This window comes from Pleurodeles waltl, chromosome 2_1 (genome assembly GCF_031143425.1).
Source record: "Pleurodeles waltl isolate 20211129_DDA chromosome 2_1, aPleWal1.hap1.20221129, whole genome shotgun sequence".
NCBI classification, from domain to species: Eukaryota; Metazoa; Chordata; class Amphibia; order Caudata; family Salamandridae; genus Pleurodeles; species Pleurodeles waltl.
In genome coordinates this window covers 497,104,906-497,131,518 of record NC_090438.1, presented here as the reverse complement: position 1 = coordinate 497,131,518, position 26,613 = coordinate 497,104,906, and positions in this window count along the sequence as shown.

The window sequence follows — 26,613 nt, the reverse complement described above, 5'->3', positions numbered from 1 at the left end:
CAACCCTAAAGTGGGATCTGTTGCCCAAAGAGTTATATGATTAATATATAAAACATTGGTGTACTACATGTTGGGAATAGTATTCCTTCATAGTGAAATCACTCTAAATCTGTTTTCATTGTGTCAGTAAAGTTAGATTGGCTATGAACAGGCCTAGGTGTAAATAAAAAAATAAAATTGTTATTACACGCATGTTAAAGTACCCTGATAGCCAACCTCTAAATCCGGCACCAAGTCTCAAAGTAAACAACTTTGATGAGGCAGACATGCTTGTGGTATTTCACAGTAGGTCTCTAATCATCCCTATGTTATAGTGAACATTGAATTGATAATTTTTAATTGTGCTTTACATTTGTTATGCTTTTCTGTCCTAATATTTGTAAAATTTGTTTTTTTCTTGCCTCAAAAATTGCAATATAACACATATTTTCTCAGGTATTGTCTTTTAGTTGTGTCACATTTTCCGGACCTTGATCAGAGGTTCTCTAAAAGCTGTATTTTAGCCTTACCAGGTTGTTTTTATTAAGGCTGTAGATGGTACTCACATTCCAAATTATTAACTCCACATCTGACACCAACCAAACAATGGAGGACTAGCTGTTGCTTCTAAGATCACTCTTGAAACCATCATGATCAAAGATCATGCAACACCAGAGTGTGAATTCTTAGTTATCCCCTTTCCACCACATAGAAGCATCTCCATCTCATTCTTTTAAGCTACCAATTACCTCCACGCAATACAACTTTAGTGAACATCATTCTGAACTCTGTATTGGATATCACCATTGACTATGTTAATCTTTGAATCCTGTGAGGCCTTTGAAACCTCCTTTTACAAACCAGTAGAAGGGTGTAGACCTACAAAATGCCCTTAAAACACTCAGAACAAATACACACAATTGCTCTGAGCGATTCCTTTATGATTGACTTCAACTCAAAGCTGCCAATAGCATCTCAAATACTAACACAATTTAACAACATCTCCCTAAACAGGCCATGGAAATTTTTCAACATTCCCATATTTCAGGCTGAAGTCCTAACACCACAATCACTTTATCCATTGATATCCATAAACCAATTCCATCATTGGCTCATGGAGGTTTCAGCCAAACTGTCTCCCCTTTATGGTTTCTACGCACAGGCAAGTACACCAGTCTTTAAAGGATGATACTAATATGAATTCTGCAATAACAAATGGGGGAAATACATCAAAACATAATTTTGAAGGATACTATTGAAAAGGTTAAGAAAACCCATTGTTTCCAAAACATTTGTAATGCTTCCAAGAGCTACTAAAAATTATTGCAGAATTCCGTAAAACAGACTGCACCATAGTTTGTGCCAGCCCCCAGTTGGATCATTGTCCAACTATCTTTAAAGAATACCCGACTGAAATATCTATGGACCCACTTCTTAATAAAGGCAGGCAGTAACCATATCCCTCTGTCAATTAGGTCGAACTGCAACCACAATAGCTCACATCCAAAAGTAAGTAGTCTTAACTCACTATCCATAAAAAAAAGAGCTAATAACAACAATCATAAAAGCTAGATGAATTGAAAATTTGTGCCGTCAAACATGTCCAAAAACATCTTCAAAGCTCCCTTTGAGGCCATGTGTCAGGGGCTGGTTAGCCAGTAAATTTACCAGATTAACCTGAAATCCTTGGCCCAGTGTGAGTGATGAACAAGCACCTGCTCTCCAATGCCCAACTGTGCTCACCAAATCTAGTGTTGGGTAATCCTAATCCTAGACAATGCCGAGGAGAAGGGGGGGAAATGGGGTGAAAGACAATATATGACAACTGTGTCTGCAAGTGGCTGTGCTGCTGTATTATATAACTCTGTTTGTTGATGTCCCTCACTGCTTTAAATTTGCTTGACTCTCTTCCATTTGATTACATTATCTGCACATATCACTGCACAGGTAAAATACAATGTTTTCCGCAGCGCCCCACCACTGGATGCTCAATCCCCTTTGTGGTTTCCCTTGAGTATTCAAACCCACCTCCCCATACCTTGTTTTTCCTTTGAGCCTCTCTGAGCTGGTGGACAAAGTATGAATGTCCATCCTTGATGGTTATTGGACTGTAGATCCAAACTCTGTACTTGAAGAACAGCTAAGACCACAGCACTCACAACACAAATATTTGTAAATATGAAAGTAAAGCTTCACCTCCATTGATGGTCGGTGGTGGAGGTGGATGCTGCTCCACCCTCACTGTCACGTCATACTCTACCATAATTAAGCAGTTATAGGCATGACGGTGTATGGAGAGGCGGCGATGGCGGCGGAGCAGCATCCAGGGAGCCTGTTCCCTCCTGGAGCAACATGACGGAAGAGGTAAGTGCTGGCCGAGAGGGAAGGGGGAGGGGTGTGTGTGTGTGAGTGTGTGAGTGCATGGGGGTGTGCATGAGTGTGTGGGGGGATGTGTGTCTGAATGCATGTATGAGTGTGTGCATGTAAGTGAATGGGTGCATGTGGATGTAGGGTGTTTTGGTTTGGGGGGCCCTATATATAGGGGTGGGGGATGGTGAGGGTTGGGTTTGGGGGACCTACATGGGGTTTTGGGGTGGAGGGTTGGGGGTTCGGTTTTCAAGGTTCGGTGTGGTGGTGGGGGCTGTTCTAGGGACTTGGGGGGGTGGGTAAGTGTAGTTGGAAGGAGGAAGGGGCCTGTCGTGTCACATACAGGTGACAGCTGTCACCTGTATGCTTTTTGCCAGGGATTACCTGGCAGGGTAACTTGCCAGTGAATCCCTGGTGGAAACGGGATAATAATCCCACCGCCGGTCCGGCCTCCACCGCCGGGTCGAATGTGCCCACAGTCGGCCTGGCAGTCGAATCTGGACTGGTGGTGGGTGGCTGCTTTGCAGCCAGTTCACTACTGTGTTCAGAATATGGTGGTCTGGACTGCCATGCCGTTAGCGGTAATGACTGCCACTGCCAGCGGGAAGCCCCAGACCACCATGATCATAATGACCACCTATATAATAGGGCCAATAAGGAGGTGCTAGATAGGGTCCCAGACCACATAAAAAATAACTTACACAGCCTCACTCAAGATCCTACGAGCAACAGCACAAAGCAACATCAGGAGATGGCTCTGACAGGATTAAGAAAACAAGGTATTGCAACACCTGAACAGGTCTTGGCAGGCTCAACAAGATCAATTAGCCACCCTAACAAAGATCTTCTGAGAAACAGGCTTTCTTCAACTAGAAGCACTCTCTTAGAAAGACCCTCATCTGGAAGTTGTGGTGCAGCTTTAGTTCATACTGCTGACTAGACAAAGATAGCACACACAGATATAGCAGCAAGGACTTGGATGCCCTTAGATCCCAAAATGAAGTTATGACAACACACCAACAGGTATCAGAAGACTCTATTAGACCTATTGGATTCACTAACAAGGATCTTCAGAGAAACAGGGTTTCCTCTTTAAGAAACACCCTCAGAAAGATTCTCGTTTGTAAGTGAGTGTGCAGCAATAGCACAGACAGCTTATCAGATATAAATACACACACAATTACATCTGCACAGAACTTGGATGCCCTTGGACTCAGTATTTCAGAGCCCCAAGTCTTCAGTAATACAGATAGGTTAATTCTGGCTGAACGTGCAACTACGATTACACCTTCGGTCATTACTCCTGCAAATCCTCAGGCTCTGCTCCACTTGTTACCCAAGCCACCATTAACTTTTTCTAGCACTGACCGAATATGTCAAGAGGCCCACATGACTTACTAAACCATGGCAACATTCTTCGCAATTGAACCAAATACCAGACACTGCAAATTTGTCCACAGTCAATATAGTCTCAGTTGAGTTTCTTCCACCTTGTTAAGCTCTCAGAAATGAAATCTCCAAGGTGACATTGACTTCTAAAACAACTGCAAATCTGGTTCTGGGAGCAGATAAAGTCTTCAGAAACAGGAGCATCAAGGTTACCCCTACCACTGAACTGGCATACCCTCACATTATATCAAGGCAAGCAGCTAACCAGGTGTTTACCTCTTCCAACAATGTCCCTATCTCAATTTTGAGAAGTGAACAACGTAAGTCATCATTCCCTCTGATTCAGAAAGGTGCCTCGCAGCTGGAACATGGAATCAGTGACCCCTGTCATTCTCACAATTGGAGTGGGCTCCCAGGTCCCCTAATTTAACAATCAACTCAATTATGAACAACCAACTTGGCAACAGCTTGCTCTGGACACTCAGAGATGCTCCACGTCTGTTCTTGGAATATAAACGGCCTGGTTGACAAGTTAGCATACAAGGAGACACTGATCAATTTCTTTTCAACTAATTATGTTACAGGAAACATGAGCCCAATCAGCCCCTATGATTTCATGGTAGATTAACTATTCTGCCCCAGTCTCAAAAAGGGTCCTCTTTTGATGATCAGGGGTGGACTAGCAACCTATATACATGCTGCCATTCAAGGGACCCACGCCATGCATCCAACTACTTGGAATTGTTTACTAACAGTTGTACTCTCCCAGTCTTGGGGCTCTCAGCACCTGCATTTAACTCTCATTAACATCTAAAGCCCACCAAAAAAGGAGTTCAAACAGGTGGCTACTAAATATCTGATCAAGGAGGTTGCAGAGTTGCAGGAAAGCTCTTCTCCCCATGAAATAATACTCTCTGGGGACCTTAATGTGATCCTGCTGGGTTCAGAATATGATGAAGAAGCCCTGATGGCTCAAAATGTCTTCGGGCAATCCCTGACTAAGTTCAAAGTCAATCCTTAGAGCTGACAAACCCAGCATGTCAATGATTACCAAACTGGAGTTTATGAATTCACATGCTGTTAATGGCCGATTTCACACAGACCAGAGACGTTTTTCTCCTTTCACAATCAGTACGCGATCACTCCAATAAACTTAAAGAGTTCTCTTGTCACCCCTGTTTCATCAAGTCCCAAGCTTTCATGTCCCCACAAAAAGTTAGAGCAACCATTTACCACAAGAACTACAAATTGCTTTGACTGTGAACCGTCATGAGTCAACTGATGCATTACAAAGTGCCACGCACACAATAAACAGAAGAAAACATAGATGGCCATCAGGCACAATTGCTGGCTTATCTGAGAAGGCTAAATGTATGTGGGTAGCTATACAGGATAGAGCAAGCTCTGTTTAAACAGCCTTAGAGCTGTTTGTGATAGAACTTGTGCAAAACCGATGACGCAAGAGCTCCAAATCGAATTAGGAAAATACCCACCTGGGGCAGTCAAAAATCCAGGAAATGAAGGCTTAAAAGCGGAACTTGACCCATGCCCTATGACAACATCAATGAAAACCTTGGGATCCTGTAATTAGGATACACCTAAATAAGTATAGAATAACATATAGAAAACATCTATGGGAATTGTAAAGAAAAGCTGTGTCCAATTTATCAACCAAGCTTCTGAGCAACCTTAGGGAAAACAGGCAAGCAAGGTTCTGGAAGCAGGGAAGCACCTTAAATAATTTAGCCCAATTGAGAGACACAGCAAATATCTCCAAAGAGTCCTGTTATCAGTTGTTGTTCTGGCTATGTACCAACTCATAATATGGACTCCATTGGCCAAAAGGCCATAGCCAGCCAAATTGCAGGAACAACCCTAGGTACATCACCTATTCAAGTAGAAATAATTGCACAGCCAATAACAAAAGCCAGAAAGATTGAGCCCAAGTTCATAACAGTATTTCAGTAGCTCTTTTTAAAGAGAACAAATGGTTCTGGTCCGCCCATTTGGAAAATGTCTAAAATAGCCTAACATTATCAAATTCCATCTCTTAATCATGGAAAGGCTCAATTCTTACTTTGAAATCCAAACACTATTGTTTTCTATGGAATTTAGATTTCAGTGAAATCTAAATACTGTTGTTTTCTTTGGCATTTAGATTCCAGTGGATGGGATATCAGTCACCGTTGCGACGGGATAACCCCATCACCAAGATCTAAATCACACCCTATATCTTTTAGATGCCTCAGTGGCAATCGAATTTGTGCTGCCTGGGGACCGATCATGTGGAAGACGTCCATGAACACAAGTACCTGGGAGTGTTTTTAGGCAGTAAGGGGACTTACAAACCACATCTGAAGCAGATACAATGGAAATCTCTTTCTCTTATTGCTGCATTTAAGTGTTTTAAATCTGACACAGGTTTGTTGACCTAATTACCTTTGCTGAAAATAATTCAGGCAAAACAACATCCCACCATCACCCACTGCAGTGAAACCTTAAGGGGCAGAGATGGGCTTCATCTGGAGAAAGCCATTGCCAGGCTGTTTAAATCACTGTTTGCTTTACCAGCTAATATGTCACCAGCCCAGCTATCCCTTGAATTTGGTTCAATCAGGACATCAATAGCAAGGAAGAGTGTGTTTATCAAACTGTGTTACAAGCTAAAAAAGGCAAGCTCAGCAATATTAAGCTCCCTTCTCTGGATAGAAATTTATGGCAGGTCCCACTCCCCATCTAAAGTTTACCTCAACAGCTCCTTGGCATGACTAGGCATTTTGGATCAATGGGAATCCTTCGGTTCCTAACATCAAATGAAAATAATGGTTAATAAAAACATAAAGATTCACTCTCTACCAGCAGACAAGGAGTTATTTGCAAAGAGACATCATGCCTGACTTAGTTTGTCCTCTTATGCCAAACTAACTCCCAAATTATATCTGGGCACAACCGTTAAACCGCAACTGAAAGGATCTTCCATGAAATACCAAATGGGATGCTTGCTGTCATATGCACACCACTCGCCATGGAAGCGTACGAACATGACAGGGTTATGTCAACTTTGTTGGTATAGATCCTGAGGCAATGATTCATCAGATATATATCTGTAAAGGCAACATGGAAGAATGGAAAATAATTCTTGAACCCATCTGGAATCAGAAAGGGCTTTGTAGCAGTAAGCCTGTCATTTTAGCTTGCTTTAACAGGTCAGATATGCAACTTAATTGCAGACTTCTGAAATACTTGGAGAGACTTAATCGGATGATTTCAGCCACCCCTGTGCCTCTGGCAATCTCAGGTGATGCACCTATAGCCCAGTCACCCTGATATATATATGTGTACTATTTAACAAAAGACACAAGGAAAGCAGTAAGTAACTGTAGGTGAACATTATGAAGAGGTCCTGGAGCAATTTGATGACATTTCTGAGGCCTAACTGAACTAGAGTAGGTGTGGATCAATTGGTCTATTTGTCATTTTTTAACAGTTTATATATCTGAGGGATTGCAATTATTTTTACATAGTTAGTGTTTTGTTTTAAAAAAGTAGCACAGGTTTAGCTTCTGGCAAAACATGTTACCAAAATTTAAAATGTTTGCTACTTATTTCATATTCATGAGATTGCACTATTCTTTTTGCACTTTCAGCACTTTGAAAAATTGAGACCACTTCCTAACTTGTGATACTTTTTTTAAATAGCTGCTAAGTACAGACCGATTCACCCAATCTCCAACTTACTTGCAACAAATGACGGTTTTGCTGTTAAGTTGTACTTGAAGCTGCGTGAAGGCATTTGAAGCATTGATAAGCAGACTTATAGTTCTGAGCTGTCTGGGCTGTTGAAAGATTTAATTGTAAATGTTTTATTTAACTGATCGACAAACTCTTAATTTTTTTTAATGAAACTGAACTATAAGTGTAATTTCCAATTGGGAAGAGATCTACGGTTCATGTTTGGTGTCTCTGAAATCCTAATTTGAAATCCTAAATTATGATGAAGTTAGATTTTAAATTACAATTCTAAAATGCCACTTTTAGAAAGTAGGCATTTTCTTGTCTTAGCCATTTGGTGACTGCAGCCTGTCATTGGGTCACATGTTGTGCTTTGTGCATTTCTCTTAGACAGCCTCCCACAATGGGAGCAAAGTTGTGCTTAGAAGGATCATCACTGGTAGGATGGGTGGGAGGAGCTGAGCATAATCCCACTTACACTTGAATAGGCTTGGTCCTACCTTCACACAAAGAGCTGCATACCCCTATAGTTGGTCTCAAGCCAGGGCCAGAAAGGTAGCGCCTCTGTGCATTTCAATGGCATTGCACTAGAAACTTCCCCACTTCAAATGCACAACTGTGTATAAAAGAAATACCTCACACACTAACTCGTCAGTACATTTCTGGATGTGGGGCTACTCTGCCAGGAAGAAGGACTAAAGGACTGCCACACTGCTGGATTGCTGCTCTAGAGGAACTGATGCCCTACTGTGCTGGCCTGTTGCTTGCTGTCCTGTTGCCTGTGGAAGAAGAAATGGACCTGCAGATTCATCTTGACCCTAGTACCCCGGTATAACTCAAAGGGCTGGTCTTCTGGCCTCCAGATCTGAGCCTCAGGGACATAAAAGGCCCCCAACCTCATGGACAAGTTCTTGACACCAGGTGGTGCCTCTCCTGTCCTGACTTTTAAATCAAGCTTTCAAGCTCTTTACTGGCCCATTTACACCAAAACCGCACAGCTCACACTGAAAATCAGCACAAGCCTCCATTAGCCCATCTCTTTGCACAGCAGCATCAACAGCCCATGGAGGACCCCCAACGCAAAGTTCCAGGCCACTTATCTTCGAAGTCTGATCTGGTCTTTGCACTATACAGCTGGCAATACTCGCCTTGCTCCTTGTGTCCCTCTCTAACACTAACAGGACTCTTGACACAAAACTTGAGAAGGTGAAACTTCAGTGGGACTAGTCTGGAATTATATCCAACCAGCGCTCCATCGCGGGCAGCCTGAACATTTGACTGTGACCTGGTCAAGTATGATCAGATAACTGTGGCTGCCTCTTTATGCTTTTAGGTGCAACGTTGCAATTTATTGTTTAAAAATTCATATCTCTGGTTCTACTGATTAGAATGTTGTCATTGTGGTGTAAATTAAGCTTTATTTTTCTAACCTGGTGTGGAATCTTGTTGTGTGGTGTTTTCACTTTTTTACTGTTTAAAGTGCTGCACAAATACTTTACACATTTCCTCTAAGTTAAGCCTGTCTGCTCTGTGCAAAGCTATCAGGGATATCATGACATTAAGCCAGGTAGTTTGGGGCTTGCTTGTACCTTACCCTAACTAGGATCCTTTAGGGGAGCCGAGGCCGACATCTTAGCACTCAAGCACCCTCAGAATGCGCACTGTCTGTGGTGCAGACGGTGCACATCCCTGCAGCCCCAGGAACCACCACCTCCCCAGGGCAATACACTTGCTTGCTGCAGAAATGCCAACTCCCACAGAAGGCGGGAGCCGACAAGGACCACGTTGGGCCTTGAGGCTCCCCGCGGTCCCAGATAGCCTGAAACAGTCGGCAAAGTGTGGAAATGTGATGCTGCATGCAATGAAGGCAGGGTCAATGGTATGACTAAAAAAATATTCTGTATGTTTTTTAGTCTTTCACTTTCAGGTACCTACATATCAAATAATTCACAGCTTAAATTAAAAATGCATCTAAAAGTGTTACATTAATCAGAGGCAAGTGCACCATTGTACAGTGTGAAACCTCTTTAATGCAGAGGTCTCTGTGTGTGCCCATAAAGCCACAGAATAAAATCTTTGTTGGTGCAGTGAGCAATAGTGGTTTGTATATTGTTAGTGCTTCAAGGGCCCAGCCTGTGACAGAAAGCAGTGAGAAGATTTAAGTCTTTATGTTAAACTTGCATTACACACAGTATAATATATTCTGTTACCAAATGTGCAAAAAGGTTTCAGATCAAATGGTACTTCCAAATATAGGTTATAGTAAGACCCAGACTGTATGCAATGATTTATTTTTAAATGACTGCCCTGAAAAGTACATAATTCACACCTCAACTGGAAACTCCTTTTCACTACAGCTGGAAAAGAATCATAAAGCTTCATGTGATTTGATCATTTAAACCAGCATGGGTTCTCACGCCCCCTCTACATTTGCAGATTAACCAGTTGTGTACATTTGCATTTTTTTAGGCAGCAGTCACCCTGTCAAGATGGCCACTCACTTGATTTCATAACACAGGAGACTTGCAGAATGACACATCAGCTGAAGTAGATGGCAAGAAATGGCCAGAGATTGACAAACAGGAGGCAAGAAAATAGCAGAAAAGCATAAATAGTGGGGAAGAGGACTCAATCAATCAGGGAATTTGTAAAGTGCACTACTCACCCGTGAGGGTCTCAAGGCGCCTTGGTGGAGGCTGCTACTGCTCGAACAGCCATGTATTGAGATGTCTCCTGAAGATAAGGAGGTCCTTGGTCTGATGCAGGTGGGTGGGAAGTATTCCACATCTTGGCAGCGAGGTGTGAGAAAGATCTTCCGCCAGTGGTTGTTCTGCGGATGCGTGGGACGGTGGCAAGGGCAAAGTTGGCAGAGCGAAGCTGTCAGATTGGGGTGTAGAAAGAGAGCCGTCTGTTGAGGTATTCTGGTCCAGTGTTGTGCAGTGCCTTGTGGGCGTGGATGAGTAGTTTGAAGGTGATTCTCTTGTTGACAGGGAGCCAATGCAGGTCTCTCAGGTGGGCTGTGACGTGGCAGTGGCAGGGAATGTCCAGGATGAGGTGTGCTGAGGCGTTCTGGATATGTTGCAGTCTTTTCTGGAGTTTGGCCATGACTCCTGCATACAGGGCATTGCCGTAGTCTAGTTTGCTGCTTATGAGGGCTTGGGTGACTGTTCCTATGGTTTCAGTGGAGATCCATTTGTAGATCTTCGGAAGCATGCAGAGGGTGTTAAAGCAGGAGGAGTAGATGGCGTTGACTTGCTGGGTCATAGATAGTGTAGAGTCCAGGATGAATCCCAGGTTGCGTGTGTGGTCGGTGGGTGTCAGTGCTGTTCCCAATGTGGCAGGCCACCAAGAGTCGTTCCATGCAGAGGGATGGAGCCAAAGATGAGGACCTCAGTTTTGTCAGAATTTAGTCCATTTGGCGATGGCTGGGTGTCATCGACATATGAGATCATTTTGAGGTTGTGAGATTGGGCGATGTTATTGAGCGGAGCGATGAAGACATTGAAGAGTGTCAGACTGAGGGAAGCCTGGGGTATGCTGCAGATGATTTTGGTGTCTTCAGAGTGGAATGGAGGGAGGCGGACTCTCTGAGTTCTGCCGGTGAGAAAGGAGGTGATCCAGTCTAGGGCTCTGCTGTGGATTCCTGCGTTGCTGAGGCGTGTGCGTAGGGTGTGGTGGCAGATGGTGTTGAACACAGCTGAGGGGTCTAGGAGGATGAGGGCTGTTGTTTCGCCATTGTCCATATGGTTCTGATGTCGTCGGTGGTGGTGATGAAGGCCATTTCGGTGCTGTGGTTGCTGTGAAATCCGGATTGGGGCGAGTCCAGAGTGTTGTTCTCCTCGAGGAAATGGGTCAGTTGTTTGTTGACAATTTTTCTATAACTTTTGCCTTGAAGGGAAGCAGGGAGTTGGGCTGGAAGTTCTTGAGTTTTTTTGGGTCCACCTTAGGTTTCTTGAGGAGGGCGTTGACCTCAGTGTGTTTCCAGCTCTCCGGGAAGGTGGCAGACTCGAAGGAACTGTTGATGATCTTCTGGAATTGGGGTTCATCCCACTTTGTTTGTTTGCTTTGTTGAAAATGTGGTGAGGGCAGGGGTCGGATGGTGAGCCGGAGTGGATGGTGTTCGTGGGGTCATTGAAGTGGGTCAAGGAGATCAGGAGGTTGATGGGTGGTGAGTCTGTGGTGTCGGTGGTTGACAGGGGATCATAGTCCTAGGGAGTCGCAGAGGTCTTGTGATGGCGGGATGTCATTGACGGTGGAGCCGGGGTTGGAGAGCTCCTTCATGATGTTGAAGAGCTCCTTGTGGCTGTGTGCGTTGTTGTAGATGAGTTCTTTGAAGGTGGTTCTCTTGGTGGTTCGGATGAGTTGGTGGTGTCTGTGGATGGCATTCTTGAAGGCTGTGTGGTTGTCCAGTGTCTGATCATGGTGCCACTTCTTTACGAGTCTTTGCCATGTTTGCTTAGATTCTTGGAGGTCGGTGATGAACCAGAAGGCCTTTCTGTCGGTACGTCTGTTGGAAGGATATTTGATCGGGCGATAGTGTTGGCACAGTCGTCGATCCATTGCCTGAGGTTGCGGCTGCTGTGTCAGTGTCAGTGGTGTCGATGGGTGAGTTCCGGGAGAGGTTAGTGATCAGTTGGTCTTTGGTGACCTTGTTCCTTCTGCGGTGGGGAATCCGGTGATGGTGTGTTGTGGGTTTCTTGAAGGAGATGTGGATGCAGAGGTGGTCGGTACAGTGGAGTTCGGTTGTGTGGCTGAAGGAGACGTGTTTACCGTTGGAGAACATGGGGTCGAGTGTGTGTCCTGAGGAGTGGGTGGATGTTGTGACGAGCGGTGTGAGGCCGAGGTTGGAGAGGTTGTTGACAGGGTGGTAGAGTTGTTATCCTTGGTGTTCCCGAAGTGGAAGTTCAAGTCCCCAAGGAGTATGTAGTCTGTGGATGCAAGAGCGTGCATGCTGATGACGTTGGTGATGAAGTCACCGAACTGCTGTCAGGGTACCCGGGGTCTGTAAACTCAGGGTTGGGTAACAATAGAGGCTCTGTGGCCAACCCCGCTGCGCACGGCCAAAGGTTGTGGGTAGTGCAGGGTTGATTGGTGATAGAGGGTTGGCTAAAGGTCTTTGCCTGCGGCCAATCCCTGTCACACACTGAAGGTCAAGCGCTGCACAGGATGGATTGACAAATCGTAATTAAAATAACTTTATGTTAAAAAAAAATTGAAATTCAATGAAAAAAACAAAGGTTGCATGGACTTTATGGTTAGGAATTATCATTTTTTTAAAACATAGAAATTCACTGAACTATAACATACAGGGATGTTATAGTTAGGCTCTGCATTTACTTGTACTAAACCATAGAAATTCAGCAATTATAGTTAGACTTCTTTCAAGTAGCTGTAACTTATGCCCTCACCATACACTGCTAATTACCCTACATAGTACAACACTCATGACAACTACTATAACATCATTAAAAATTTTAATGAAACATTATCACTGAAATTATTGAAGTACAAACTATGCATGGAAGGGGCGTGAGTTCTAGCTACCTTAGGGTACAAGTTATAGTTACTTGAAAGAAGCATAACTATAACTGCTGAATTTCTTTGTTTTTGTAGGAGTAAATTCAGACCCTAAATGTAACGTCCCTGTAACCTTTGTTTTTGTTAGTGAATATATAAATGTATGACTCAGAATGGATCAGCGAAACAATGTAGAAGAGAAATAGAAAAGCTGATGGAAGAAGAGAAAATTATAAGTGGGGTGGGGAAGAGTTTGCGCCGCTAGGAATAAAGAGAAAATAGAAAATAGAAAAGAAATTATGAAGAGACAGGAGGAAATAGCATGAGTAAAAAGAAGGGATTGTAAAGCAGAACAGAAAGTCGAATGCGGGTTAGTAGACATAAAAAGAGGTAAAAGGGGAAGTTAAGAAAAAAACGATAAAAAAACACAGAAACTGGACTGCAGGACAAAAAATTTAAGTGTTAACAATTTACAAAAAAATTCAAATGAAGTCTTCTAAATAATGCCATTAGAAAGTGCCAATCGAAAACTCCTGATTCCTGATTATTCTAATGAGACTACTGGATTTTGAGCAGCAGAATCATCCGCGGTGTGGGAGACTGAGTCTAACCCACTGAAGGTGACTCCTGGTGCTCTAACCCGGGTATTACTCCGGCTACCTAGCAGTGCCTCATCTCTACCAAAGGATAGTCATGATTGGGAAGCAGAGCGCATGACATACTAGGCTTCTCAGGGAAGTCGTGGTCACTCAGGTTGCATCCGGTTCTCTCACTTACAATTCAGTCTCATATACAAATGACAAACAGAAGCAGTATATGTTTCAATAATGAGTTTAATAAAATGACTGCATCTTAGATAGCAAAGCGTGAGCTGCAATAACCAGGACGACACAACATGACAGTATTAAATTAAAATTGTGATGAGAAGAGTGAAGCATAAAAACAACGCTATCATATTGTCACTATTTTCAATGGACTATTTCCTATCTAAGTTATAATTTGAGCACAGCATGTTAAGCTCTAGTTCTGCCTTTCAGGTTCCCCTGGGAAGACATCAACCCCCATACCTGAGCAAAGGCCTGTGGTCTGCGTTAACATCTGTAGCGAAGCATTCAGAAATCAGCATACAGTTGTGGTTCCCTAGCTGGAATCTCCCTCTAATGTGTAAGGGGCAAGGAAGTATTTATAGAATAACACAGCTGATGTTCTAAAAAAATGTCCATACGTAAGGATGTGTATTTTCTACGAATGTTGGAGACTAAACTTCTACCACGTTCACCCGCAATGTGTTGACCTGCAGCCTTGAATGAAACAGAGTGATCAAGAATGTCTTGTTTGAGAACAGAGTGCTGGCCTAGGCAAAAACAGTTAGATAGATGAAAATAAAACAAGACATAAAAATGTTTTTTGTAATAATGATAATGTGAAGCTGAATAAAATATATCTAGGTTAAAATGCACAGCGGCCTAGTGTGTTAAAACAACGTGAATGGGGCTATAACTAAAATGGCTACATAACAGTATCACAAGAGAGACGCACGCACAACCAAGAGAGTGAAGTCTTGGAAAGAGGGAAAGGCCTAAAAAATGGGAAATTTAGGCAATCGCATATTGGTTTGAGGACGGCCATAGCAAGATATGGACACATCAGAGATGGTATCACAGAAGCAAAAGACTCGAGATAACAGCCTAATATTTCTTGGTTGAGCTGAATAATCAATAAAATGGCTTCTGAGAGTACACACTATTTAAAAAAGTATTGAAGAAATTAAAAAATAAATTAAAACAATTCCTAGGTACTGGTAAGGCTGTTTAGGCTCTGATTGAACATATAGGGTACAAAGTAATTTGGCAAAACACAATAAGGGATACAACCCAGAGTGTACAGGACAGTATAATCTGCAAAAACAATTTATGTGGGTATGAAACGAAATGCTAACTGTGATAGTGACTTATGAAAGGTGGAAACACTATCTGGTAAGTGCACTGAAACCTGGAATGCGCTGTACCAAATATATAAACATGATGCATATGAAAATAGCAATATTTATAAAGTCAGAACCTCTTCAGGGATCCACAGGACAAGCAGACGATTCTTAGCCCATCCGTGTGGTTGAAGACTTTTATTTCTAATGTCCTCGGGCCCGACTTACTATGGGTCTTATGCAACTAAGCCAAGTACCTTGACTGTCAGTGGTAGCACAGGTCGAGCAGTTCAAAGTTACAGGAGACAGGTGGCAGGGGATAGGTATAAGGTGAACACACCCTCAAGGCTCAAAATACACCCATAAAACCAATAAATGATTGCCGATTCAGATACTTGCCTTTATGCAAAAGTACTTTTAGATATGAGCACAAAGTGATATCCAACATACCATAAATAGTATGCACAGTCTTCTTCAGGTAGGTACGCTAGTGTTAACTGGGTTCAGCCTTCCATTCTATGGTGGTTATTCCTCTTTCATATGCAGCAGCACTCAGCCTTCACCCCACTAGTGAGTTTTCCATTAGAAGTTCCACAATGTCTTTTTGGAAAGTGAAAGTGTCCTTGCACTGTACAGCTTCAATCAGAGCAAGTTCCACAAGAGACCTAATGGCCTGATAGCTGGAGTGGTAGTTTGGAGAGTTCAGGGACAGTGGTCTGCTAACTGATATGCCCATTCTGTAGTGAGGTTATTTTAACATTTACACAGGCACATTATTTAGCCCCTAGCCTGAGGCCTGTGCCCCCCCCCCCACCTAGTTACATGTCACTTTTGTTCCTTTCATTATTTTAACAAAGCTTTGTTTTAGTGAAAATGATTTTCATTCTTTTATCAGTTGCTCTTCCGTGCTGAATTTGTTTTTCATTTCCTTGAACAACATTTTCATCCTCTTCCGAACCCAAGGCTGTACACAATATTCACCGGGTATTGCTGGTCCAAAAAGACCAATGTCTACACCTACACAGAAAAATATGTGTTGTCACATCAGGATGGATCTTAGAATAGCAGATATGTTGTTATAAAACATCACACTGCCCACACCATCTTAGCAGGACATTCCAGCCCGCTTGCCATCTCATGCTGCACTTCGTCGTAGTTTCTGCTGAAACCCTTTGGTTCCTCTTAGTCTACATGGGAAGATTCCCAGCAGACTAACAGCCTGAATGCAATGAATGCAGATATGGTGGCTGGGCTTCCTTCCCAGGATCAGAAAGGTGTATTAGGGCTACCATTGATCTTTCTCTCATGTTGAAACTTAGTAGTGTATGTAGGGATGTTATACACGCTATTGTGACAACATGGTGGGACTCTTCCTGTGTGTCACTTCCCTGGTCACTGCTGAAATAACGCTGTTTTTAATTATCCTCATAATCACAATTCATGCCCTTTTCCAAAGAATGCAGTTGCTTCAGTAAAAACCTATTGAACCAAGATCCTGCATCTGTTTTGTCTTCACAGGTATGAGACTTGTATAACTGAGAGAAAAGGGTATAATCTGTTCTACCACGACTTCCCTAAGGGGTCTGAGTCTCATTTGACAGCCCTGCTGCAGTGCGTCTCGCTGTGCCCGGTGATAGGTCTCAGGCTTACTGCAGCCCCCCTCCTGGCTTACAGGGATCGCAAACAATCCATACATGCAGATGGCTGATCGGTGCAGTGGTCCCAACAGACTAGAATTTCATAGTCAGCTCAAGGGATCCACTCAGTATCATTTACTCTGCACCTCCCACCCTCCAGGCAGTTTGTTTCTCCTCACAGGATCCTCTTCTCTCAAGGGAAACAGAAGATGATACTATAAGCTCTAGGGTGAGCTGTTTTGATTCTCCTGGGTTATTCCCCCAGACCCAGCAAGGAGACGACACACCAACAGTCCCTAACCCTTCTCAGAACATACAGAAATTGTGCTGAGATTCTCCACACTGATGTACAGCTTCAATTTACCAATCTTGGGAGGCTCAAGCTCCCCTTTTTCCAATATGCTTCCAGACATAAACGTAATTTAGTGTCTGAATCTTTGAAGTTTATGTTATGAGGGTTACCCAGTTTAAAGTGCCCACTTATCTGTCTTGTCCTTCCTCTAGAGAGCAGTCTATTATGCTTGGAGACCTCTGAAAATTGCTACAATTTGAGAAATCAAGGTAGTTTTAAAACTCCTGATAGATACCAATATATTGATATACACCAGTCCCATTCCTTTCAAGACTCACGCAGTGAGAAAGACAGGCATTCCAAACAACTAAACGAGTATATGAAACCAAGAAAATATTTACAATGATCATCTGAACCTTCCATTAAAAAAGTGGCCCAGGGTGCAGACTTCCACTCTGTTCTTGCAGTAAGTCTCCCTGGGTCAGGTGACAGGTCTCAGGTTCACTGCAGAACCTCTGCTGGCTTACAGGGATCAAAAACATGAGGAAAGCAGGAACAGATAGGAGAGGATTGTTGGGTTCATTTGCCTGTTGAAGTTGTTATTTATGGTGATTATTTTGGTGCTGAAGAACAGGGAGAGTGTGTTGCAAAGATTTTGTGAGGGGGTGGTTGAAGTAGAGTCGGTTACTAAAGAGGTGAACATTTTCCTGATGATGAAGATTTCCTTGATTTGTTTCGTGCTTTTAGTGCTCCAGATCGGTTGGAGTCTTAGGGCAGACTTGAATGTGCTCCTTTCTTCATTGCCTTTGCTCATCTTCCATTTGCATTCTAGTTGTTTGCAGAGATGCTCCGTCAACCTGGGTACCTCCACGTACCATGGCGTTGGTGCAGGAGGTGATCCAATTGTTGAACTGCTTGATGGCTTCATGGAGGATGTTACTGTGTTCAGGTGGGACAGATCAAATTATATTACGATTAGTGGCATGGAAGTTAGCATATGGTGACAGATTAACTTACATTTAAAAGCCTAACATAGAAAATAATGTAGAAATGCAAAAAATGTGCATGTTTCAGTTATGTGGACCAGGTGGCCATCATTCATATTAAACTCTACACTTTAACATGAAAGAAATGTTTGCATTTATATTAGATAAAGTATTAATGTGAATTAATGTTGAGTGTTATTGAAGTAATAAATAAACATGCATTTATAGTACTTATATTGATGTAAATAGATTTAATAAAGTGAGTTACATACTTGCAGAAAAATAAATGCACATTTAAAAATAGTTGTAACATGTTGTAAATAATGTTTGCAAATAAATGGTTGCTTTGTATATTTGAATTAGATTGTAAGGTGTGCAATAGGTCTTTTAATGGACTAATTATATTAATGTGCATTAAGGCTTTCTTAGCTTGACTAGGCTATGTTACATGTTTCCTCTGTTCCTTTTGATCTGAATTCTTTTTTCTAGTTTGCTGATGTGATGTTGAATGTCCTATTGTATTGAAGGTGAAAAAACGCTTCAGTATTAAATATGTAGCTATATTTGTCCTAGCTGTTGAACAAGACAGGAGACGTAGGTGTCCCCTGTAAAATGTATTAGTTAATTCTGTGTATTGTGAGAGAAGATCCTGATGTTACAAGTAACTAGAAAATGTAGGGGCATATTTAAGAAAAGTGGCGCTGCACACAGTGTAGCACAACTTTTCTTGCACCCTTTAGTGCCCCTCTACCACTACCATGTGTGTTCCTTATTTAAAATACAGAGCACCATGGTGCAAGGTAGGTGGAAGTAGCATCATTTTTTGTTGACTCTATCTATGTACTCTGCAGGAGTACCGCCAAACTTTTGCCCATTGCAGGTGTTAAAAGTCCTAAAAAAAAGATGCAAGGAAATCTGTTAGATTTGCCCCCCCATGGGGCAATGACCCCTTTTCATACATTATGCCTGGCACAAAGTATTACAAAGTGGTGCAATGCATGCATTGCACCACTTTGTAAATATGGTGCAGTGTTTTGGGCCACATTAACGTAAAAAAATAATGATAATGTGCCATTAAAATGGCACTAATAGTTCTTAAATATGGCCTGTAATACCTTATCAGAACTGTGTGAAATCATTGAAATGACAATGCACTTTTGCTGAGAAAATTCGTAATAGTTGCAAACTTGATGGTGCCATCTGCAGTCATTGGATGCTCAAGCTTGTAAGTAGAACTGAGCCCACCTGCAGGACCAATTGACGGATCGTGACTACTTCTAATTAGTGAGAGACTTTGGAAACGTGGAGTAGTTCATGATGGAGTTGGTTCGAGTTAGACTATTCCTGTCTTAAACCTGCTGCTGTTACCCTCTGTCTTTCCCAAGTCACCTAATGAGTTTCCTCTTAGTCCTAATTGCCCCATCTGTTATGTTGTTCAGTATTATTATGCCCAAATAATTCTGAACGACTAACTTATTCTATGTGCAGCCCATGTTCTGCACTGTCATGATGCTGCTATCAACCGTTCTAGCTGAAGAAGTATTGCTGTCTGCTGTCCCATAAGGGGAGGTATAACTAAGTGTGGTTTCTTGTTTTGCTTTTTAGTTTAAATAATTACTCCAGCTTACTTTTATAGAGAGTAACCCTACCTAGATGATTTTTACAAATATGTTTTTTCTCTTCCTTTGCTTTTACCCAAATGTGTCAGCCCGTTCCCACACATGCAAGTCTAAATTTGTGTTAGTGGTAGGAATTGCCCAGTCCTGAAATCTGAAACCTGAATGGTAAAGTTATATTTGAATGATTTACAGATGTCAGCAACATCTGCTTTGAAATCTAATATTTATGTGTAGATTGTTTTGCTGTTGATCCATATTTTACTTTTGGAGTGTTTAACAGTATTGGTGTTTAGTAGGTTACATTTTTTAGACTCTTCAGTCAGCCTATGGTTTTCATGTATGTTTATAACTTAGTTTTGTGCACCATATACGTGACGTGGATTTTGGGACTCTAATTAAACTTTGTAACGTTATTCAGTATGAAGTTTGATTTAGTATTAAATTGTTCATGGTGTCCAGAATGGTTGATGGTTTTATGTAATTGATTTGTAACTAAAAATGAATCTACACTCTTTGCCAGGTCCAAAGACCTCTATTGGTGAGAATGGTGATGATGTCTCACCAGCGTGTTAGTGATTTCTGAACCCGAGGTGAGGAGAAAACGTTCCCAACACAACACGCCAGCAGAAGTCTGTGAGTATTAAGAGAGATGGTCCAGTCCTTGTCCAGGACAGTGTTCAAGTTGTGATGGGCTGTTCTAGTGGTGGTTTATATGTGATGGAACAGGACAGGAATGGTGAACTTGTGGCATTCCAGGTGACCAGTGGAGGCTCTTCGAATCAAATGTCGTGGAAGGTGAAAATATAATCAAGGAGGTGCCTAGCAAAGTGGGTAAATCCTTTAACTCACTGAGTGACGTCTAGGTTTCAAAGGTCATTAAGTAGTGTTTCTGAGGAAGAGCTGATAGGGTCTTCCAGGTAGAAGTTTAAGTCCCCAAGGAGGATGTAATTGCTCACATCAAGAATGAGTGGCACAAAAAAGCCTGCAGTGGTTTGAAGAAGGTGATCTCTTTGGTCTATATATGAAGGTTCCACTCAGGGTGAGATTGGTGATTCATGCAGCTTGAATCAGAGGTATTCCATGTACATCTATGGTGATGGTGCAGCTGATGAAATTCTTGTAGATGATGGCGATTCTGCCCTAGGGTTTTTTGCATTCTGTCTTGCCTGGTGATTTTGTAGCTAGAGAAATGGCTGTGGCCAAAGCTGTGGCTATAGCTGGTGCCAGCAGGTCTTAGCTGAATTCTTACAGTAGGTCTCAGATTTCTGTGGCATGTTTGGTGAGACAGTGGTGTTCAGAAGCATGCATGACAGTGTAGAGTGTTGTGTGGGGGTGGTGGGAGTGTGTGAGTGTGCAAGTGGGGCAGAGTGTGTTTTTCTGCCAGTGTAGGACTTGTGAGTGTAGTTGGGTGCATGAGACCTTGACAAATGAGCAGAAAAGTTCACCCTTTGTGTTGTGGGGTATGTTGCAGCGGCATTGCAATGAGTGGCATTCAGGTTTGAGATCATGGAGGGATGGGTTGTGGTTGTGGTGGGTGGGAAGTGGGGGTTGGGAGCACACTGCATCACATCCCAGTACAGTTCACCCCATTGCATCCTGGTAAATGCAGTTCACAGTTAGTGCTTACTTCAAAATTATCTGTAGTTCTTTCACCAAAGTTGGTGCAGACATTGCTGTATCTCTCTAGACACATGTTTCTGGGTTCAGCCCTTTATCAGTAGAGAGTAAAGAACAAAGAAAATTCCTCTGGGGTTGCTGGAAATGCTGCTAAATTCCTCTCAGGTCAAGTACCACTCACAGGCACATAGGTGCATCTCCAAACCTTGTTAGCTCACTGGCCCAATGGAGCCTTTTAAACAGGAAGGAGGGGTTGGGAGCACACTGCCTCACATACCAGCACAGTTTGCCACTTTGAAAGTAAATGCAGTTCACAGTTAGCACTTACTTCAAAATTATCTGTCATTTTACGGAGGTGAAAGACTTTATTACTTTCTGAACGGACTATGAATTTGACTGCATTTACCATGTTGCATTGATGTTGGACTTTGTTGCTGGAGTGTAGGCAGTGTGCTCCCTTTCTTTGTAATTTTGTCTTTCAAGACAGCTACCTTGAGCCATGGCTAGCGAGCTTTGGAAGGCACCTATACCATGCTGATGGTACAAGTAACTTTGGTGCCCCTCTACCACTACCATGTGTCCTCCTTATTTAAAATACAGAGCACCATGGTGCAAGGTAGGGGGCAGTAGCATCATTTTTTGTTGACTCTATCTATGTACTCTGCAGGAGTACCGCCAAACTTTTGCCCATTGCAGGTGTTAAAAGTCCTAAAAAAAAGATGCAAGGAAATCTGTTAGATTTGCGCCCCCATGGGGCAATGACCCCTTTTCATACATTATGTCTGGCACAAAGTATTACAAAGTGGTGCAATGCATGCATTGCGCCACTTTGTAAATATGGTGCAGTGTTTTGGGCCACATTAACGTAAAAAAATAATGATAATGTGCCATTAAAATGGCACTAAGGGCTCTTAAATATGGCCTGTAATACCTTATCAGAACTGTGTGAAATCATTGAAATGACAATGCACTTTTGCATGAAAGACTTTATTACTTTCTGAACGGACTATGAATTTGACTGCATTTTTTGCAGGTTGCATTGAGGTTGGACTTTGTTGCTGGAGTGTAGGCAGTGTGCTCCCTTTCTTTTTAATTTTGTCTTTCAAGACAGCTCCCTTGAGCGATGGCTAACGAGCTTTGGAAGGCACCTATACCATGCTGCTCCCTGCTGATGACGGGCTAACCCAGAAACACGTGTACAGGGATATACAGCACTTGCTGTGCCTATGGAGGTAAAAGACTTTATTACTTTCTGAACAGACTACGAATTCGACAGCATTTACCATGATGCATTGGGGTTGGACTTTGTTGCTGGAGTGTAGGCAGTGTGCTCCCTTTCTTTGTAATAGTGGTGGGTGGGAGTTAAATTAGGATTTGAGGTGCTGAGCATGGATAAGTTGCAGTTGGGGCAACATAGGACAGCTTTCGGTGTTCCTTCTAGACCCCAATGACTCATCCACACTATGGCTGCCATTTAGTACATCCTAGGAGGAGTGCATTGGCAATGTGCAGGTTTCTGATGGGTGCAAGAAGGAGGAGAGTAGGAAGTGGGACAGTGGGGAAAGGTGAGGAGTGCTGAGGAGAAGAGAAGAGCGATGACAAGTAGCAAAAATAATAGAATAAAATACATCATAGAGGATTCCCAATTAATGAAGCCTGAAACAGATATTTTCATTAATCTTATGTTTTCTGTCTTTCTAAATTTCCTTCCATGGGGAGGTAAGGGGACAGAGGATGTCCAGAAGGTGATTCTGAGAATGATGTGAACCTCTCTGATAAACAGTAGCAGAGACAAAACTAGGGCTGCCCATATTCGGAGGAGATGAAGACTAGGTAGTTCAGCTGGGTTGTCACTCAAAGAAACTAATAGTGATCACGAATCATTGGTGCCTTTTCTTCCAACATTTGATAGATGTCTTAAGTGCCCAAAGCATTAAAAAGTGGCATTTACTCCATAAGCCGTAAACATACATTTGAAATCCATTTCCAAGTTTGATTGAGCTCTAAAATATACAATTAATCCTTTGAATCTGAGACTGATGCAGTTGATATGGATCATCTACAAGGGCAGAAATGTACACATATGACTCCTGCATCTGTCCATTTATGCAAGTCCACTTAAGAGTAAATTATATGGCAAAAATGCATTTATGTTTTTTGCCTCACCCTGAGGAAATTAGTATCTCCCTTAGAGAAATCCCTTCTTCTAAATCCCTGCCAAATTCGGGCTGCTTCTGCCCTTGACCCGAGTATATCATGACCATATCCATGATGGGAATGTGCCTGAAAAAGGTTTAGATTTTGCCAAAAACGTGCATGCTATTTGCTTAGGTACAGATCACTGTCCTTGAACATCCAGTCTGCCCCAATGACCTCACATGTGAAATGGAAAAATACTTTTAGGAAATAAATAATTTCACTGTATTTGAGCAAGGGGCAATTTAACTGGAGCAGTGTATCTTAGGTGAGACTAGATTAAATCAACCTGGAACTATGGGGAGAAATACACATTTAGGTCCATAAACTGTTCTCAGGATAATCGCATGTTTCACTTTATTTTAATGACAATACTTATACAGTCCAGACTTGCCCCCAGTGAACAGCAAGTCCTTTATATAATGAAGGTGCAAGGAGATAAAGTCAATGCAATAAAGTTTAATATTCATAGCTGAAAACCATCTGGTAACAAAGCTAAGGTGTGGTGCTCATGTAATACTAAAGTGCAAAAGGAAGCAATCATACAATAATCTTGCCCAAAAGCAGACCCAGTATTATGTTTATATGTATACTATGTTTGTCAGGGAATAAACCCTGCTGGACAGATTGTCCATGCCATTATCAACAATAGCTAGAGCATTTTCTAAATTTTTCTTGACTATCTTCCTTAAACGCACAGCAGCTTCTATCTGGGAAAGCTTCCATATCTCATTATATATGGCATAGATGAACCTTTTAGACTGTGGCTTTATAGGACCTACCAATAAGTCTGCAAGTCTATATCTTCAGAAAGAGTGTTCAGATGTTCCTTAACAGTGGCTAAAGTGTTAGTCTGTACCCACTGTTGGCACAGTTTACCCACACTGTTTGTTGTAACTATACAAGTGTGTTGACCCAATACAAAGCAAGGATCTGGCCGGCTAATCTTGAAACCCCCTGAGGAATTCCCGAAACAACCCATTTGTGTCTATGGGCCAAATCAAACACCCGTCGGGTCAGGAAAGTGAAGAGTTATAGGTCCCGGCCAGGACCCTTGCCTCTAGTTCTTCCTCAGTGACATTCAGGAAGGATTGGCAGTTATTACATTTTGTCGGTGTGGGGATACTGGGTGTATTCATCTCTTTTATTTTCGTTAACCCCAGACACGATGTCTGTTGAATTGTATCATTTAAAAAGATCATTTGAACAGGACTCAAGCACTCTCTAATAAAGCTCCCCTGCCCTGTATTTGCCAGTCTTGTGTTCCCCATACACTTTTCAAATCATTAGTGTTCCTCCAGTATTCGTAACCTTCAACTGCAAGACAGTAAACAAAGGATTCAGAATAAATCAGTTTTGTATCAGTTGGCAAAATTTTCCTAATTTTGGAAGGAGGTCATTTATAATAATATGACTCCGGATGTTTTGCGTCATACCCATAAAAATAAGTACATTTATCTGAATAAGGTTTTGGGATCCCCATAGGGGGTGTTGAACATTGTTCCCACAGTGTGTAGTTAAATACTGGTCTATGTCTAGTAGCACAGTACAGGTAGTAATATACTTGTGAATACATCATCATTTTCAAATACTGAATAGTCCTTTAATTCAGTTAACATAGAATCAACTGTCTGGACATCCCAATCATCAGATACAACACCTGGCGTAATTACATCAGTCATAGAAATTAAGAAGGCAAATGAAATTTGAATGACCTCAGTATGCCCATATATTTCAAATGGAATGTTGTCTCACACAATCCCATCAGGAATAGGTACAGCTGAAATGTTCACAAGGGACAAGTCTCTTCAGACCTCATGTGAGGAATGATATGGAGTTAAGACTTCATCCACAGGCTCAACAGAGGAGCGTTCAGGAAGGTAATGACCATTTATAAGCAAAAAGAAAACAGTCACGTAACCAATCCATAGAAATAATGCAAAAAAAGTCTAGCAGAACCATAAATAGTTCCATGGGTGAATTAAATAGTTATTTTTAAGCCATAGGTACAGCTTGCATGTCTTTGAAACTTTTTCAATTACAGGAATGGATGAGCCTGAAGAAAAGTCATCAGTGTTGATGAAGTAACCGGAAGCAGTCTCTGCAAAAGCAGGAGCAGATGCATTACCAGTGGATGGATCCAATTTGCGTGGAGGCTCATAGTAGACGATATTGCCACTTTGTGTTGTGTTGGTGTAGAAAGCAGCCAAATCTTGGACAGGTGTTGTCATTGAAGTGGTAACAGGAATCAGCAATGAGGTATTTGTAGCATTGTTGTACATTGTTGTGAAGTCAGAAGTTATGTTTTTATTTCTGCTTTGAAGAGGTATGTCCTGTTGGGTAGTGAGAGGGGACCGGGAACTACCCAAGGGACATCTGTGTCTACTGTGCAGGACCAGCCACATGGTGAAGTTTGACATCATCAATGGAAATGAATCTGTTTGCTTTGGAACCAGGCAGCGGTGGTAAGATGACAGTTCTGCTACCTTGTACTCCAAGTCTGGGACTGATGCTCTGTAGGATGGACTGAATTCCTTCTTTACAGTGATCTTCTCCTGAACCCGATCCTCAACTTTAGGAATCCAGCCAGTGGAAGTTGTTGGTGAATCCCTTGTTCTTAAGGTGGCAGCACTGTTGGATGATTTATCATAACAAAATTACTGAAGCTCCCATGAGGAGTGTGTCCCCCCCAGGACCATCTTGGCAGATTATTCAGTGCTCCCTGGACCCCATATAGGTGATGAAGCCAACTGCGGCCAGAACCTAATACTCTAACTATTAGATCACAATTCCTCCTCTCCACGACCAAATTTCCGTGTGGATGGTATGGTGAGGAGTGATGGAGTTCGACACCCATCGTCCCCATGGTGTCCCCGAATGCCTTTGAGGCAAAGGCAGGGCCCTGGTGCGAATAGAATGCTGCAACCGCAAATGTATTGAGAAAGATCAGCAAGTCTTTTATAACAGTTCGATCGTCAGATGACCGCTGAGGCCATACCCACAGAAATCTAGAACAGGAAACTACAACTAAGATGTACTTTATGCACCCTCAGGTTGGAGCGGACTGCAATGGTCCAGGTATACACATTGTAGTGGCCTGCTGGACACTAAACGGGAAGTCTTCGGTGGGCGTTTGATGTTGGAGCCCTTAATTTGATGGCAAATTTCACAATAAAGGAAGTACTATTTTGTCTGTTTGTATGGACCTGGCCACCAGAAGCGTTTCTGTAAGAGTGTTTCTGTGGCCGAAATAGAAGCATGAGCCAATGCGACACGCTCAGGTGGTGCTTTAATGGGATCTAATCTCTGGTCTTGGTTGGGGATCGCACAATCTCCAACCCCAGGAATTGTTGCATAG